A 16,389-nucleotide genomic window follows, 5' to 3' on the forward strand; every position below is an offset into this window, starting at 1 on the left:
AATATCTTAATCTGTCCGAATCATTTTCCCATCCATTAGGAGAGTCATTTTCACAGAGCATTAAATGTAAACGTCTGGACAATGTCACAGGAATCCATATTTTAAATAATTGATTCCTCTCCTCATTGGATAAATCAAACTTATCAGAGAAGCTCTCAAATGTCTCTGAATTTCTACAGGCATGGATTTTGACATCATATTTTGGCATGATTTTGTATAATTTCAGCAAATTTTTCCTCATTTTAATTTGGAGTTGAGCCTGGGTAATTCCAGAATTCTCTGATATTTTTAGTGGCTCTTGTACGTCCGTTCCTCCTACGTCACTCACGTCTCCTCCCACATCACCTAGTATATCGGTTTCTCGTATGTCAGTCATGTCTCCTCCCATGTCAGGTTTCTGTATGTTCATCTCTTGGTCAGACCCAAGGTCACCTTCAGTTACAGACACGTGTCTTACTTCTTGTTCATTTTCCACATTACAGTCAGAATCAGTATCACCGTCTGACACTTCTACACTATTTTCCTGCTTAGAAATCTCTAACACAAGACTATGAAAAAAATCTACCAAATGTAGAATATTTCTCAATTTCTGTTTGTCTCTATTTACCAATTTAGAAGTTAACTGTAAATTCTGCAATTCACATTCTTTGTATAAACTGAGCCACAAAACTTCTATGTCATCTCCTACATTAACTTTGAAATTAATATTACTTTGTTTAGCAAAAGAAGAAATTATATCCATATTTTGCTTACCTTAAGATTCCTTGGCTTCTCTTTATCAGCACGTCCTGTCTTCAGTTCGTCTGATTCTTTTCCTGTGTGATTCTGTTCCTTGTTAGTACCTCTGCTTCCTGTCTTTCCTCAGTCTGTAGGTCCTTTCTGCTTCTCGTGACAAACTAGTGAATTTACTGACACGTGAACAACAGCTGTTCAGCTCGTCAGGACTCCCCCCTTGTTCACGGAAGAAATTCACTTACTTAATTTAAAAAACAAAAAAACAGGACTGGCTGGCTCACCATTGTAAAATAATACTCTTCCTGTATTATTTTTTTCTACTGAGGACTTCTCAAAGTATCAATATCACGATATTCTTATGAAAAAATGTATCTATTTATTCTTGGATTGTCCATTAAAAAGAATCAGATTGCAGCAGGTACATACAATAATTAGTTATAAAGTAATTGTCCATTTGTCCATAATTAGCTTAATTGTTGAGATTCACCCATCTTTCCTTGGATCCTGGCTGGTAAATCATGTCTTTGTCCAGCATGTGTCCAGGCCTACATGTCATCTGCTTCTCAGCATGAAGATTCTGTGTCTTGTGGGGTGGGCAGAGCAAGAGAGCCCCCCTTTCTGTACCATGGGCTTTTACAGCCAGTCGTATGGACACCTGTTCTACATATGGTAGTGAACCAAAAATACACACACAAATAGTGCATGTCAACTAGACACGATGGCTGAGGCATAGAACTCAGAAAAATGATTATCGATTAACATTCCAAATGAATTTCCATAATTAACCATTTAACAGAGACCGCCTGGGAATGCCAGGTGCTGTAGGCCTTTGCTTTTTCCTTCCTTCCACCAGCAGGGGGCACTCTCTTCTATGCCTTTTTTCCATTCCCTTTCACAAGTGCACACATTCATTCTCTTTTCTTTTTTTCATTTGCTTTCTCTCTTGCGCTATTTCATCTCTACAAAATACCAGCATCCTTCTGATCACCGTGGGCCTCCAGCATTGTTGCTTCTTTACTTTTAATACTAGGCTCCTTTTCACCAGGACCAGCGTCTCCCCCGTGTCTGGAGGCAACCACCGGCAGCCTCAAGCAGAAGACCTTTGCAGGCAACACGACCCTCCCCCCTGAAGAGCAGCTCAAAGTCACTGGCAACCATCTCACCCTCTTCCTTCATTCACCCCTGGACGTCTCGCTCCGTCCCCAAGTTACGGGTCCAGCTTGCTCTTTCTGTCACATTACCGCGATGAAGGGTTTAGCCTGCAGGAGACCCTGCGCCGAGACATTTTTGAAGACACCTGATGCGGCGGGTGAATCACTGCTAAACAAACCACACCTGTAGTGACGGCACAGCCTTTGCATGGACCCTTCGGAGCCCGCCCCGTCACGGCCAGATTGCTCGCCACCAAGCGATCCTGAGAAAGGCTGGCCGGGCGATGGATCGAGCAGCGTCTACTGGCCATACCACCTTGGATACGCCTGATCTCGTCCAATCTCGGAAGCAAAGCAGGGCTGGGCTCGGACAGTACTTGGATGGGATACCTCCTGGGAACACCGAGTGCTGTAGACCATTTTGATGACGTTTTGCCCTACTGCCCAGCTCGGCTAGCATGGAACGGCGCCTTGCCGGACACCGACCTTAATTAACTTAGATGATGGAAGCCCCAAGGCCTCTGAGACAGTTGGCAGCTAAGTACGTTACCCCGCCGCCCTTCACGCAGGCCTGAGACCGAGCTCCTTGCCACGGCTAGGAGTGCTTATTGACTCCACAGCTCGCCGTGTGGAAATGATGGCGTTAAAAGCACCCGGGGCAGTGAAGGGGCCAGGCTTTCAGCAGGTGCCCAGGGAAGGTTTTGGATGCTGGCCGCCTAGCGAGGGCCAGCAGAAGTAACATGTTTCTCTGCAAAGAAGCTTGTGTAACCAACCCAGACGGCTGACAAAGAGCTAACCTCAGTGCAAGGAAGGCAAGGAAGGTGCGGAAGGAATTGGGGAGGGGGGGGTGATTCCTGCTAGGGACCTGAAATCATAAAACAGGCAGGAGAGTCTGACGCATGGTGACCGAGAGGTTGTAGAGGCAGATAGGGGGTGTTGTCACGTGCGAGCACGTGTGCATGCTGGCTTGTGTTTGAGAGTGCGCTTCCTTGGTGTGGCGTGCTGCAGACAGTCAAAGGGATTGTTCCCTTTCATTAAAAGTTAATCCCCGGCTGCAGGCTATTAGAAAGCAAGTAACCGCGCTCTACTCACCCTACCCGGGTCTACCGGTGAGTCTCGCCTCTGCTCCCGGCCTGTGGCATTGGCCGTGAAGCTGACGTTCCGTCGACAGCGCTGCAGCCGATCAGTGAGCTCAGCGGCTCTGAGTGGGGCGTTGTGTCTACACGACCTTTTAAGGAAGCCAGCAAAAAATTGAAGAGAAGGGAAAGCACAAAAGGACCTGGTCTTGCTGAGCACTGGAAAGGGCAGCCGGCAGCCAAACTTCAAAGTAGAAAAGCAGCAAGTGAGAGGCTTGTCTGTGCCTACGGCCACACCACCCTGAACTCGCCTGATCTAAGAAGGTAAGCATGGATGGGTCTGGTTAGTACTTGGACGGGAGACCACCTGGGAATACCAGGTGCTGTAGGCTTTTGCTTTTTCTTTCCTTCCACCAGCAGGGGGCACTCTCTTCTATGCCTTTTTTCCATTCCCTTTCACAAGTGCACACATTCATTCTCTTTTCTTTTTTTCATTTGCTTTCTCTCTTGCGCTATTTCATCTCTGCAAAATACCAGCATCCTTTTGATCACCGTGGGCCTCCAGCATTGTTGCTTCTTTACTTTTAATACTAGGCTCCTTTTCACCAGGACCAGCGTCTCCCGCGTGGCTGGAGGCAAACACCGGTAACCCCAAGCAGAAGACCTTTGCAGGCAACACGACCCTCCCCCCTGAAGAGCAGCTCAAAGTCACTGGCAACCATCTCACCCTCTTCCTTCATTCACCCCTGGACGTCTCGCTCCGCCCCCAAGTTACGGGTCCAGCTTGCTCTTTCTGTCACATTACCGCGATGAAGGGTTTAGCCTGCAGGAGACCCTGTGCCGAGACATTTTTGAAGACACCTGATGCGGCGGGTGAATCACTGCTAAACAAACCACACCTGTAGGGACGGCACAGCCTTTGCATGGACCCTTCGGAGCCCGCCCCGTCACGGCCAGATTGCTCGCCACCAAGTGATCCTGAGAAAGGCTGGCCGGGCGATGGATCGAGCAGCGTCTACTGGCCATACCACCTTGGATACGCCTGATCTCGTCCGATCTCGGAAGCAAAGCAGGGCTGGGCTCGGACAGTACTTGGATGGGATACCTCCTGGGAACACCAGGTGCTGTAGACCATTTTGATGACGTTTTGCCCTACTGCCCAGCTCGGCTAGCATGGAACGGCGCCTTGCCGGACACCGACCTTAAGTAACTTAGATGATGGAAGCCCCAAGGCCTCTGAGCCAGTTGGCAGCTAAGTATGCTACCCCGCCGCCCTTCACGCAGGCCTGACACCGAGCTCCTTGCCACGGCTAGCAGTGCTTATTGACTCCGCAGCTCGTCGTGTGGAAATGATGTCGTTAAAAGCACCCGGGGCCGTGAAGGGGCCAGGCTTTCAGCAGGTGCCCAGGGAAGGTTTTGGATGCCGGCCGTCTAGCGAGGGCCAGCAGAAGTAACATGTTTCTCTGCAAAGAAGCTTGTGTAACCAAGCCAGACGGCTGACAAAGAGCTAACCTCAGTGCAAGGAAGGCAAGGAAGGTGCGGAAGGAATTGGGGAAGGGGGGGGTGATTCCTGCTAGGGCCCTGAAATCATAAAACAGGCAGGAGAGTCTGACGCATGGTGACGGAGAGGTTGTATGGGCAGATAGGGGGTGTTGTCACGTGCGAGCACGTGTGCATGCTGGCTTGTGTGTGAGAGTGCGCTTCCTAGGTGTGGCGCGCTGCAGACAGTCAAAGGGATTGTTCCCTTTCATTAAAAGTTAATCCCCGGCTGCAGGCTATTAGAAAGCAACTAACCGCGCTCTACTCACCCTACCCGGGTCTACCGGTGAGTCTCGCCTCTGCTCCCGGCCTGTGGCATTGGCCGTGAAGCTGACGTTCCGTCGACAGCGCTGCAGCCGATCAGTGAGCTCAGCGGCTCCGAGTGGGGCGTTGTGTCTACAAGACCTTTTAAGGAAGCCAGCAAAAAAATTGAAGAGAAGGGAAAGCACAAAAGGACCTGGTCTTGCTGAGCACTGGAAAAGGGGAGCCGGCAGCCAGACGTCAAAGTAGAAAAGCAGCAAGTGAGAGGCTTGTTTCTGCCTAGGGCCACACCACCGTGAACACACTCAATCTTGTGTGATCTTGGAAGCTAAGCAGGGTCAGGCCTGGTTAGTACTTGGATGGGAGCCCACCTGGGAATACTGGGTGCTGTTGGCTTTTGCTTTTTCTTTCCTTCCACCAGCAGGGGGTACTCTCTTCTATGCCTTTTTTCCATTCCCTTTCACAAGTGCACACAATCATTCTCTTTTCTTTTTTTCATTTGCATTCTCCCTTGCGCTATTTCATCTCTGCAAAATACCAGCATCCTTCTGATCACCGTGGGCCTCCAGCATTGTTGCTTCTTTACTTTTAATACTAGGCTCCTTTTCACCAGGACCAGTGTCTCCCGCGTGGCTGGAGGCAACCACTGGTAACCCCAAGCAGAAGACCTTTGCAGGCAACACGACCCTCCCCCCTGAAGAGCAGCTCAAAGTCACTGGCAACCATCTCACCCTCTTCCTTCATTCACCCCTGGACGTCTCGCTCCGCCCCCAAGTTACGGGTCCAGCTTGCTCTTTCTGTCACATTACCGCGATGAAGGGTTTAGCCTGCAGGAGACCCTGCGCCGAGCCATTTTTGAAGACACCTGATGCGGCGGGTGAATCACTGCTAAACAAACCACACCTGTAGGGACGGCACAGACTTTGCATGGACCCTTCGGAGCCCGCCCCGTCACGGCCAGATTGCTTTCCACCAAGCGATCCTGAGAAAGGCTGGCCGGGCGATGGATCAAGCAGCTTCTACTGGCCATACCACCTTGGATACGCCTGATCTCATCTGATCTCGGAAGCAAAGCAGGGCTGGGCTCAGACAGCACTTGGATGGGAGACCTCCTGGGATCACTGGGTGCTGTAGACCATTTTGATGACGTTTTTCCCTACTGCCCAGCTCGGCTAGCATGGAACGGCGCTTTGCCGGACACCGACCCAAAGTAACTTAGATGATGGAAGCCCAAAGGCCTCTGAGCCAGTTGGCAGCTAAGTACGTTACCCCGCCGCCTTCACGCAGGCCTGACACCGAGCTCCTTGCCACGGCTAGGAGTGCTTATTGACTCCGCAGCTCGCCGTGTGGAAATGATGGCGTTAAAAGCACCCGGGGCCGTGAAGGGGCCAGGCTTTCAGCAGGTGCCCAGGGAAGGTTTTGGATGCCGGTCGCCTAGCGAGGGCCAGCAGAAGTAACATGTTTCTCTGCAAAGAAGCTTGTGTAACCAAGCCAGACGGCTGACAAAGAGCTAACCTCAGTGCAAGGAAGGCAAGGAAGGTAAGGAAGGTGCGGAAGGATTTGGGGAGGGGGGGGGGTGATTCCTGCTAGGGCCCTGAAATCATAAAACAGGCAGGAGAGTCTGACGCATGGTGACGGAGAGGTTGTAGGGGCAGATAGGGGGTGTTATCACTTGCGAGCACGTGTGCATGCTGGCTTGTGTGTGAGAGTGCGCTTCCTAGGTGTGGCGCGCTGCAGACAGTCAAAGGGATTGTTCCCTTTCATTAAAAGTTAATCCCCGGCTGCAGGCTATTAGAAAGCAACTATCCGCGCTGTACTCACCCTACCCGGGTCTACCGGTGAGTCTCGCCTCTGCTCCCGGCCTGTGGCATTGGCCGTGAAGCTGACGTTCCGTCGACAGCGCTGCAGCCGATCAGTGAGCTCAGCGGCTCTGAGTGGGGCGTTGTGTCTACAAGACCTTTTAAGGAAGCCAGCAAAAAAATTGAAGAGAAGGGAAAGCACAAAAGGACCTGGTCTTGCTGAGCACTGGAAAGGGCAGCCGGCAGCCAGACTTCAAAGTAGAAAAGCAGCAAGTGAAAGGCTTGTCTCTGCCTACGGCCACACCACCCTGAACACGCCCGATCTCATCTGATCTTGGATGCTAAGCAGGGTTGGGCCTGGTTAGTACTTGGATGGGAGACTGTAAAATAATACTCTTCCTGTATTATTTTTTTCTACTGAGGACTTCTCAAAGTATCAATATCACGATATTCTTATAAAAAAATGTATCTATTTATTCTTGGATTGTCCATTAAAAAGAATCAGATTGCAGCAGGTACATACAATAATTAGTTAGAAAGTAATTGTACATTTGTCCATAATTAGCTTAATTGTTGAGAATCACCCATCTTTCCTTGGATCCTGGCTGGTAAATCATGTCTTTGTCCAGCATGTGTCCAGGCCTACATGTCATCTGCTTCTCAGCATGAAGATTCTGTGTCTTGTGGGGTGGGCAGAGCAAGAGAGCCCCCCCTTTCTGTACCATGGGCTTTTATAGCCAGTCGTATGGACACCTGTTCTACATATGGTAGTGAACCAAAAATACACACACAAATAGCACATGTCAACTAGACACGATGGCTGAGGCATAGAACTCAGAAAAATGATTATCGATTAACATTCCAAATGAATTTCCATAATTAACCATTTAACATTTCCCCCTTTTTTGAGAATAAAAGGACTTTAACTGAAAAATCTCAAAAGAAGATACATTCATCAATCATTTTTTCTTTCCTTCTTCCTTGGCAATATCATTAAATTTCCATAATAATAATAATAGTAATAATAGTATCAATATCGGATTATTGTTATATAATGATGTGAATTCATGTTATGGTAAGCCGTGACTAATATTCATTTAATATGTATAATTATACTTCCCTATATCTAAATTGAAGCAATCGCGGGTTCAATCGTCATCATCTGATGTCATCGGGTCGCCGTCTCGTCTTCTTCTTGGTTCTTTTATAACACAGTCTTTAGATGAAAACTCCTTTGAAATAAATTACAGCATGTAGATATTGTACAGTCCATAATTGTGTTCATTATTGTTCAGTCCATAAACTGTACTCTTTATTAGAAAGATCATGTGTGTCAGTTGATAAGAAAACAAAGTCCATGGATGAAATGTAGCTTTAATATCTGTGCAGTGTCACCTGGACTTACGTTGGATCGTCTTTGGAATCTTCCGTGTGTCCGCACTGGTCTCGTGTCACTTTTCGAACAGATGTGACGTCTTTGGTCAGTAAAACAAGGGTTAACTTGACACTTTCCTGCTTTATATAGCACCATAACCAGTACTCAGTCCTTTATATACAGGACACATATGCCAGGTATTACCTGTTCACCAGCTTTCATTGAAGCGTTGCAGGTGATAAGAAACCACTGGAACGTGATGAAACTTGAACACAACACAGTACATATAGGATCATCGTCCTCTGCCGTCCTGGTGATCAGTAGTGTTGAGCCACCCCCGTAGTGTTCGTGTTCGGTTCGGTTCGTCGAACACCCGTGTGTTCGCCGAACTGTTCGTCGAACTGTTCGTCGAACACCTTCGAACACCGTTAAAACCAATGGCAGGCAAACAAAAACACATAGAAACACATAGAAAACACCTTCAAAGGTGTCCAAAAGCTGACAAACTGCTCAGAAGACACAACTAACACATGGAAAAGTGACAAGTACATATAGTCATGCGAAAAGAAAAGAGGTGGAGGAGTAAAAGGAGGGGGAGACACAGATATAGGCATGTCATGCCCTTCTAAAATCCAAAAAGTGAGAAGCCGACACGTTCAGTCCGCTCCTGCCCATGCCACCTCCGTGTCACCGGGTTTGTGCCAGAGCCACGGTGAACCCTGGCGGCCAGCCCCCCTCTCCCAATACTGGTGCCTGTCCGCTGGTGGGTCGAGCGAGCCCCCCTGTGGTGGAGGCAGCTCTAAGCTTTTTAATTTAAATTGTCTCTCTAATTTGAATAAATTCACTTTAAATCCATTTACAAGGATCTATTGGAGGGCAAGTCTCATGCCAGCAGCCGCGTAATTCCAGCTCCAGTAGCGTCCACTAAAGCTGCTGCAGTTAAAAAGCTTTTATAAGGATCGAGCTCGGCTGTCCACCGCAAGGCATCCTACTGCCAGTCCCAGCCCCTATGCCTTGGGGTGCCTCCTGATGCTCTTCACTGAGTATCCCGTGGTCCCGAAGCATTTCCTTTGAAAAAATGAAGTGTCCAAACTACAGGTGGTGTAGCTTGCTTAACAGCCGGGATAATCCGCTGACTAGCAGACCCTGCTACTAGGCACAAAGTATTTCCTGGGCTAGATGCAGTTAAAAATTTGTAATTAGATACTCTCGTTGGATGCTGAGAAAGCATTCCATAGAGTCTCCTGGCACGCCATATATGATTCTCTTAAAAAGCTTGGGGTAGGGGTCTAGGGGACCCTTTTATAGCCAAAATCACGGCCCTGTATCGCAATACGTCACCTAGGCTGAAGATAAATGGAACTGTAGCACCCTGAGGGCTCGGTTGCTACAGAGGTATTGCACCTCACCCAGAGGTGTGATATCTCACTCTCAGGTAAGGATGTAGTGTGGATCAGGACCCTAAACCTGCATGCATTACACCACATTGCCGTGGGGCAGGGCGACCAATATGCCCCAGAGATGGGCACGACAGTCCCTGTCCCTGGCTGGAGTGGGGGGAGGGAACACTGAGGAAGGGGAACCCTGTAGTGCAGGAGCAGGGAGGAAGCAGTTCCTGGGTGCATTGAGAAGGGAGAATAAAAGGTGGGCACCATCTTAGTTCAGTGCAGAGAAGTCTGAGCAGAAGTGGCAGGGAGCAGGGGCTCTGCATGAGCTCTGCTCCGGAGGCGGGCCTAGTAACAGAGGCCCAGGGGGCGCGTCAGAACATTTTCATCACCTTTCACAATCACCAATGGGACAAGGCAGGGATGTTCTCTGTCCCCTCTCTTATACATCCTAGTGACGGAGCACCTGCTCTCATCAATTCGCCATAACCCCAATATTAGGTGGATTGAGGTGGGAGGCACCGAGTACAAGTGCTCTCTATTTGCTGATGATGTGCTAGTATATATCACTCAATCACATATATCCATCCATGCTGTTATGGCTGAAATAGATCACTTTGTTACATGGTCAAATTTTAAAATCAATGCAGCGAAGTCTGAGGCCCTCGATGTCTCCCTCCCCAAATCCATATAGGATTCCATCCAGTCCAACTTTCCCTTTGCCTCGCCCTCACAGGGTATCAAATACTTAGGAATTCCTATTCATAGAGACCTCTCCCATCTATGTTATCTTAATTTTGGGCCCTTTATTGAACAACTCCATACAGACCACGGTTGGCAAGTTAGAACTGTAAGATTCACTACGTGAACCACTGGTGTTTTGTGGAAAAGCACATGTACACTGCGTTCCAAATTATTATGCAAAAAGTGTTTAGGAGTGATAAGGGAAGAATTTGTTTGTTTGTCAGTTAAACTCATTGATGGTGATGTGTGTCAGGGCTCTTTATATCACTGTAAGCAATTGCAGACACCTGTGCTAATTAGTTTGGCAGGTGTGTCCAATGAAAGGCAAGACTACTTAAGAAGGCTGTCTCACATTATTAAGCAGCCTACATTTTCTGCCAAAATGGGAAAGAAAAAGGATGTGTCGGCTGCTGAGAAGCAACAAATTGTGGAGTGTTTAGGTCAAGGCATGACTACATTCAACATTGTGCGATGATCAGGATGAAGTGTCTTGGCAATCAAGAAGTATGTAGCTGATTCACAGTACACACGTGTGCGTGCTGATAAGGGCAAATTGAGGACTCTTTCCTACAGGCAATTACGTCAGGTTGAAAGAGCAGCGGCAAAAAAGCCTTGTCATAGCAGCAGACAAGTTTTTGAAGCTGCTTGTGCCTCCAACGTCCCCCGAACAACAAGATGCAGGGTCCTTCAGAGGTTTGCAGCTGTGCATACGCCATCCTGTCGACCTCCTCTATCCACTTCACACAAGCAGAAACGGCTCCAGTGGGCCAAACATTACATGAAGACTGATTTCAAAACTGTTTTGTTCACAGATGAGTGCCGTTCAGCGCTCGATGGTTCAGATGGATGGAGTGGAGGATGGCTGGTTGATGGACACCCCACGCAAACACGGCTACAGCGCCAACAAGGAGGAGGTGGAGTAATGTTTTGGGCTGGAATCATGGGGAGAGAGATGGTCAGCCCCTTTAGGATCCCTGAAGGCGCTAAAGATGAACTCCATAATGTATGTGGATTTTCTCAAACAGCACTTCCTGCCATGGTTCAAGAAGAAGAACCGTGTATTTCACAGCAAGATCATTTTTCTGCATGATAATGCACCATCTCATGCTGCACATAAAACATCTGTGTTATGCACACGCCCGGGCTAAGCGGCGTGTGCGTGTGATTGGTAGTGATTCCACTGGACCGTGCCGGAGAGTGAATGCCTGGAGGGGCGTGACTAAGTATTCACCCGATCCGACCAGGGTCGCACGACGGCATACGACGCCAGTGCACCAAGGAGGAACCGAGCAGAGGGACCAGGTGCTACTCCAGGACAGACCCCGGACACGGCTGTTGACCCACACAGGGGAATACAGGAACAGGCTGGTAGGCTGGCACACAGACTGGTGGGTATAGGCAGGCACGACTGGTATGCAGGCAGGCGGGTATGCAGGCAGGGGGGTAAAGACAAGCACAGCTAGAGTGCAGACAGGGAGGCACTAGCAGGTAGGAACACAGGCGGGATAGGACCCAGTACACACCGGGACTCAGGAACAATACAGGCAGAGGGTTACAGGCAAGCACAGCTAGAGTGCAGACAAGGCTGAGCAGGGAGGACAGGGCTCTGTTCACACGGAACAGACAGGAAGGGAAAGACAGAGCCAGATACTCACACAGTACTTGCAGAGACAACAAGCAGGAGTTAGGTACGAGTTCAGACTCTGCAGAAAAAGGAAGGGAACGGACATAGAGGCAAAACAGGTAAAGGACAGGAGAGAGTTCAGACTGGAACTGAGTGTACGGAGGAGACCGACACTGCAGAGGGATACAGGAGCGGGTCTGGGAATACGGCCCCCAGAGAGGCGGGACGAACAGGCAAGGAGCGTGTTCAGACAGGACAGACGAGACACAGGAGCGGGTCTAGGAAATCGGCCACTAGAAGGCGGAACGAACAGGCAAGGAGCGTGTTCAGACAGGACAGACCAGACACAGGAGCGGGTCTAGGAAATCGGCCACTAAAAGGCGGAACGAACAGGCAAGGAGCGTGTTCAGACAGGACAGACCAGACACAGGAGCGGGTCTAGGAAATCGGCCACTAGAAGGCGAGAGGAACAGGCTAGGAGCGAGTACAGACAGGTCAGACAAGATACAGGAACGGGTCTAGGTAATCGGCCCCTAGAAGGCAGGAGGAACAGGCTAGGAGCGTGTTCAGACAGGACAGACAAGAGAACACAGAAAGGACTCAGTTCAGACACGGGAGCTGATACCGCAAAGCAGGAGACATACAGGACTCAGTTCAGACACGGGAACTGATACAAAAAGCAGGAGACAAGAGACGGGACCTGGCACCTTCAGAGTGCAAGCACACACTGAAGGAAACACTATGCTCAGGCAGGGATAGAAGGGAGCTGCTGAGCTATATACCAAGTGACAGACAGCAATAGGCTGAGGACGCACAAGGGGTGTGACCCACAGCAGGTACAAAAGGCAGGAAGTGATCGGGCGCCGCCCTTAAGCAGCAGAAACAGACACAAACAGACAGCATGGAGGGAAGCCAGAGAGACATTCTGGACAGGAGACCAAGTGCGCCCTCTTGCACAGTGGGAGATGGACCACCATGCAAGGACGCCGCCAGGTATGTTACAGTACCTCCCCCCTTACGCCCCCTCTTCTTCAGGCCTGCCAGAATCTTCCGCAGGGAATTCGAGGGCCAGTCGTTCACTGGGTTGGAGGGGGACAGAGACTTAAGGGTAATCTCTGCTTCGAGGTACATCTTGTCAAGCTCACAGGAAGAAATAGACGGGTTATCACGTACATAATGAGGAAAAGTCACTGTCTCTTTGTTATCTGGTGGTATCCCGGAGGATTCAGGAAACAACTGGAGGTCCTCCGCCGGGTCAGAAGAATGCAGAGGCTCAGAGAAAACAACTGCTTCAGAGTACACTAGGTCGGACTCACTGGAGGAAGCAGGCGAGGTATCGGGTACCGAGTATAGGAAAGTCTCTGTCCATTCACCACCAGGTGGCACCCCGAAGGGTTCTGGAGACAGCTGGCGGTCCTCCGCCTGGTCAGAGGGGTGTAGAGACTCACGGGTAACCTCAGCTTCAGAGTACACTAGGTCGGACTCACTGGAGGAAGCAGGCGAGGTATCGGGTACCGAGTATAGGAAAGTCTCTGTCCATTCACCACCAGGTGGCACCCCGAAGGGTTCTGGAGACAGCTGGCGGTCCTCCGCCTGGTCAGAGGGGTGTAGAGACTCACGGGTAACCTCTGCTTCAGAGTACACTAGGTCGGACTCACTGGACGAAGCAAGCGAGGTATCAGATCCAGGATATAGGAAAGTCTCTGTCCATTCACCACCAGGTGGCACCCCGAAGGATTCTGAACACAACTGGAGGTCCTCCGCCTGGTCGGAGGGGTGTAGAGACTCAGGAGTAACCTCTGCTTCGGAGTACACTAAGTTGGACTCACTGGACGAAGCGAGCGAGGTATCAGGTACAGAGTATAGGAGAGTCTCTGTCCTTTCGCTACCAGGTAGCACCCCGAAGGGTTCAGGAGACAACTGGAGATCCTCCGCCTGGTCGGAGGGGTGTAGAGACTCGGAGGTAACTACCACTTTGGGGTACCCATTGTCAGGCTCACAGGACGAAGCGGACAAAGTATTGAGTACCGGGTGTAGAGAAGTTTCTCTCCATTTGTCATCGAGTGGTATCCCGGAGGGTTCAGGAGGCAACAGGGGATCCTCCGCCAGGTAGTAGAGGTGCACAGACTCTGAGGTAACCACAGCTTTGGAGCATCCTTGGACATGCACACCGGTTAAAGAGAAAGAAGCATCTGATGCCGGGTGCAGGAAGTTCTCCTGTGTGGAGTCTGGATGGGCAGAAGTCTCTTCGGCCAGGAGAACTGGTGCACTACCCACGCACATTACCCATTGGGGTTTCTCCGGGATACAGGGAGATGAAGCTTCAGTAGGGACTCCAAGGCTGGGGTCAGGAGGTCTCAGGGAGGACAGACCCTGGCGTGACGGCTTGCCTCTAAGTCTAGCACGTCTGGACTGCCTCTTGAGGTTGAGAGAAGTATTCCGGAAAGCGTAGTCACCCTGTGAGGATTCTGGGTGGGCAGTAGTCTCATTGGGCTGGAGGACTATTGCGCTACCCACACACATTACCCGTCGGGGCTGCTCCGGGATATTGGGAAGTGAAGCTTCAGCAGGGGCTTCAGAGTTAGGGTCCTCGAAGACCATACGAAAGGCCACCAGGAAGGCCTGCAGGTCAAGGATGACAGGATCCCATGCTTCCCATAGGGGGGTGACCCATTTCAAGGCATCACCCGCTAGGTAGTCAATCATAAAGGCCACTTTAGCCCAATCGGAAGGAAAATAGAGAGGGTAGGCCTTAAAGTGTAGCATGCATTGCTCCACAAATGCACGACACTGTCTTGGATCCCCATAGTAACGTGGCGGATCCGCAGGAATGAGGGCTGATAGATCCATCTGGACGGGTGCGTAACTCGCCTGGAACTCAGCTAAAGGGGGAAAAAAATTTATTTATTTTATTTTAATGCATGTATTCGCTGGAAAAACTTCTCAAAGAGCGAAGGCCGTGGGGCTCAACGGGAACCATGGCCTGAGCATGCTGTTATGCACACGCCCGGGCTAAGCGGCGTGTGCGTGTGATTGGTAGTGATTCCACTGGACCGTGCCGGAGAGTGAATGCCTGGAGGGGCGTGACTAAGTATTCACCCGATCCGACCAGGGTCGCACGACGGCATACGACGCCAGTGCACCAAGGAGGAACCGAGCAGAGGGACCAGGTGCTACTCCAGGACAGACCCCGGACACGGCTGTTGACCCACACAGGGGAATACAGGAACAGGCTGGTAGGCTGGCACACAGACTGGTGGGTATAGGCAGGCACGACTGGTATGCAGGCAGGCGGGTATGCAGGCAGGGGGGTAAAGACAAGCACAGCTAGAGTGCAGACAGGGAGGCACTAGCAGGTAGGAACACAGGCGGGATAGGACCCAGTACACACCGGGACTCAGGAACAATACAGGCAGAGGGTTACAGGCAAGCACAGCTAGAGTGCAGACAAGGCTGAGCAGGGAGGACAGGGCTCTGTTCACACGGAACAGACAGGAAGGGAAAGACAGAGCCAGATACTCACACAGTACTTGCAGAGACAACAAGCAGGAGTTAGGTACGAGTTCAGACTCTGCAGAAAAAGGAAGGGAACGGACATAGAGGCAAAACAGGTAAAGGACAGGAGAGAGTTCAGACTGGAACTGAGTGTACGGAGGAGACCGACACTGCAGAGGGATACAGGAGCGGGTCTGGGAATACGGCCCCCAGAGAGGCGGGACGAACAGGCAAGGAGCGTGTTCAGACAGGACAGACGAGACACAGGAGCGGGTCTAGGAAATCGGCCACTAGAAGGCGGAACGAACAGGCAAGGAGCGTGTTCAGACAGGACAGACCAGACACAGGAGCGGGTCTAGGAAATCGGCCACTAAAAGGCGGAACGAACAGGCAAGGAGCGTGTTCAGACAGGACAGACCAGACACAGGAGCGGGTCTAGGAAATCGGCCACTAGAAGGCGAGAGGAACAGGCTAGGAGCGAGTACAGACAGGTCAGACAAGATACAGGAACGGGTCTAGGTAATCGGCCCCTAGAAGGCAGGAGGAACAGGCTAGGAGCGTGTTCAGACAGGACAGACAAGAGAACACAGAAAGGACTCAGTTCAGACACGGGAGCTGATACCGCAAAGCAGGAGACATACAGGACTCAGTTCAGACACGGGAACTGATACAAAAAGCAGGAGACAAGAGACGGGACCTGGCACCTTCAGAGTGCAAGCACACACTGAAGGAAACACTATGCTCAGGCAGGGATAGAAGGGAGCTGCTGAGCTATATACCAAGTGACAGACAGCAATAGGCTGAGGACGCACAAGGGGTGTGACCCACAGCAGGTACAAAAGGCAGGAAGTGATCGGGCGCCGCCCTTAAGCAGCAGAAACAGACACAAACAGACAGCATGGAGGGAAGCCAGAGAGACATTCTGGACAGGAGACCAAGTGCGCCCTCTTGCACAGTGGGAGATGGACCACCATGCAAGGACGCCGCCAGGTATGTTACAGTACCTCCCCCCTTACGCCCCCTCTTCTTCAGGCCTGCCAGAATCTTCCGCAGGGAATTCGAGGGCCAGTCGTTCACTGGGTTGGAGGGGGACAGAGACTTAAGGGTAATCTCTGCTTCGAGGTACATCTTGTCAAGCTCACAGGAAGAAATAGACGGGTTATCACGTACATAATGAGGAAAAGTCACTGTCTCTTTGTTATCTG

The 16,389-nt window shown here is 50.6% G+C and overlaps 1 non-coding gene and 4 pseudogenes across 1 annotated transcript; all 5 read left to right on the forward strand.

Annotated features, from left to right (window-relative positions):
* The first annotated feature begins 2,184 nt into the window (after window positions 1–2,184).
* LOC141267912 (5S ribosomal RNA) lies at window positions 2,185–2,304 on the forward strand (annotated as a pseudogene).
* Window positions 2,305–3,245: 941 nt separating this feature from the next.
* On the forward strand, window positions 3,246–3,354 carry LOC141269958 (5S ribosomal RNA; annotated as a pseudogene).
* A 621-nt stretch (window positions 3,355–3,975) lies between these two features.
* LOC141267175 (5S ribosomal RNA) lies at window positions 3,976–4,095 on the forward strand. The gene has a single exon (XR_012321188.1). It is a non-coding gene; the product is annotated as a 5S ribosomal RNA (ribosomal RNA).
* Window positions 4,096–5,039: 944 nt separating this feature from the next.
* LOC141269634 (5S ribosomal RNA) lies at window positions 5,040–5,158 on the forward strand (annotated as a pseudogene).
* Window positions 5,159–5,779: 621 nt separating this feature from the next.
* LOC141268568 (5S ribosomal RNA) lies at window positions 5,780–5,899 on the forward strand (annotated as a pseudogene).
* The last annotated feature ends 10,490 nt before the right edge of the window (window positions 5,900–16,389 follow it).

Source organism: Phyllobates terribilis, unplaced genomic scaffold, assembly GCF_046119375.1.
Source record: "Phyllobates terribilis strain yellow unplaced genomic scaffold, ASM4611937v1 Scaffold_4__5_contigs__length_816908805, whole genome shotgun sequence".
NCBI classification, from domain to species: Eukaryota; Metazoa; Chordata; class Amphibia; order Anura; family Dendrobatidae; genus Phyllobates; species Phyllobates terribilis.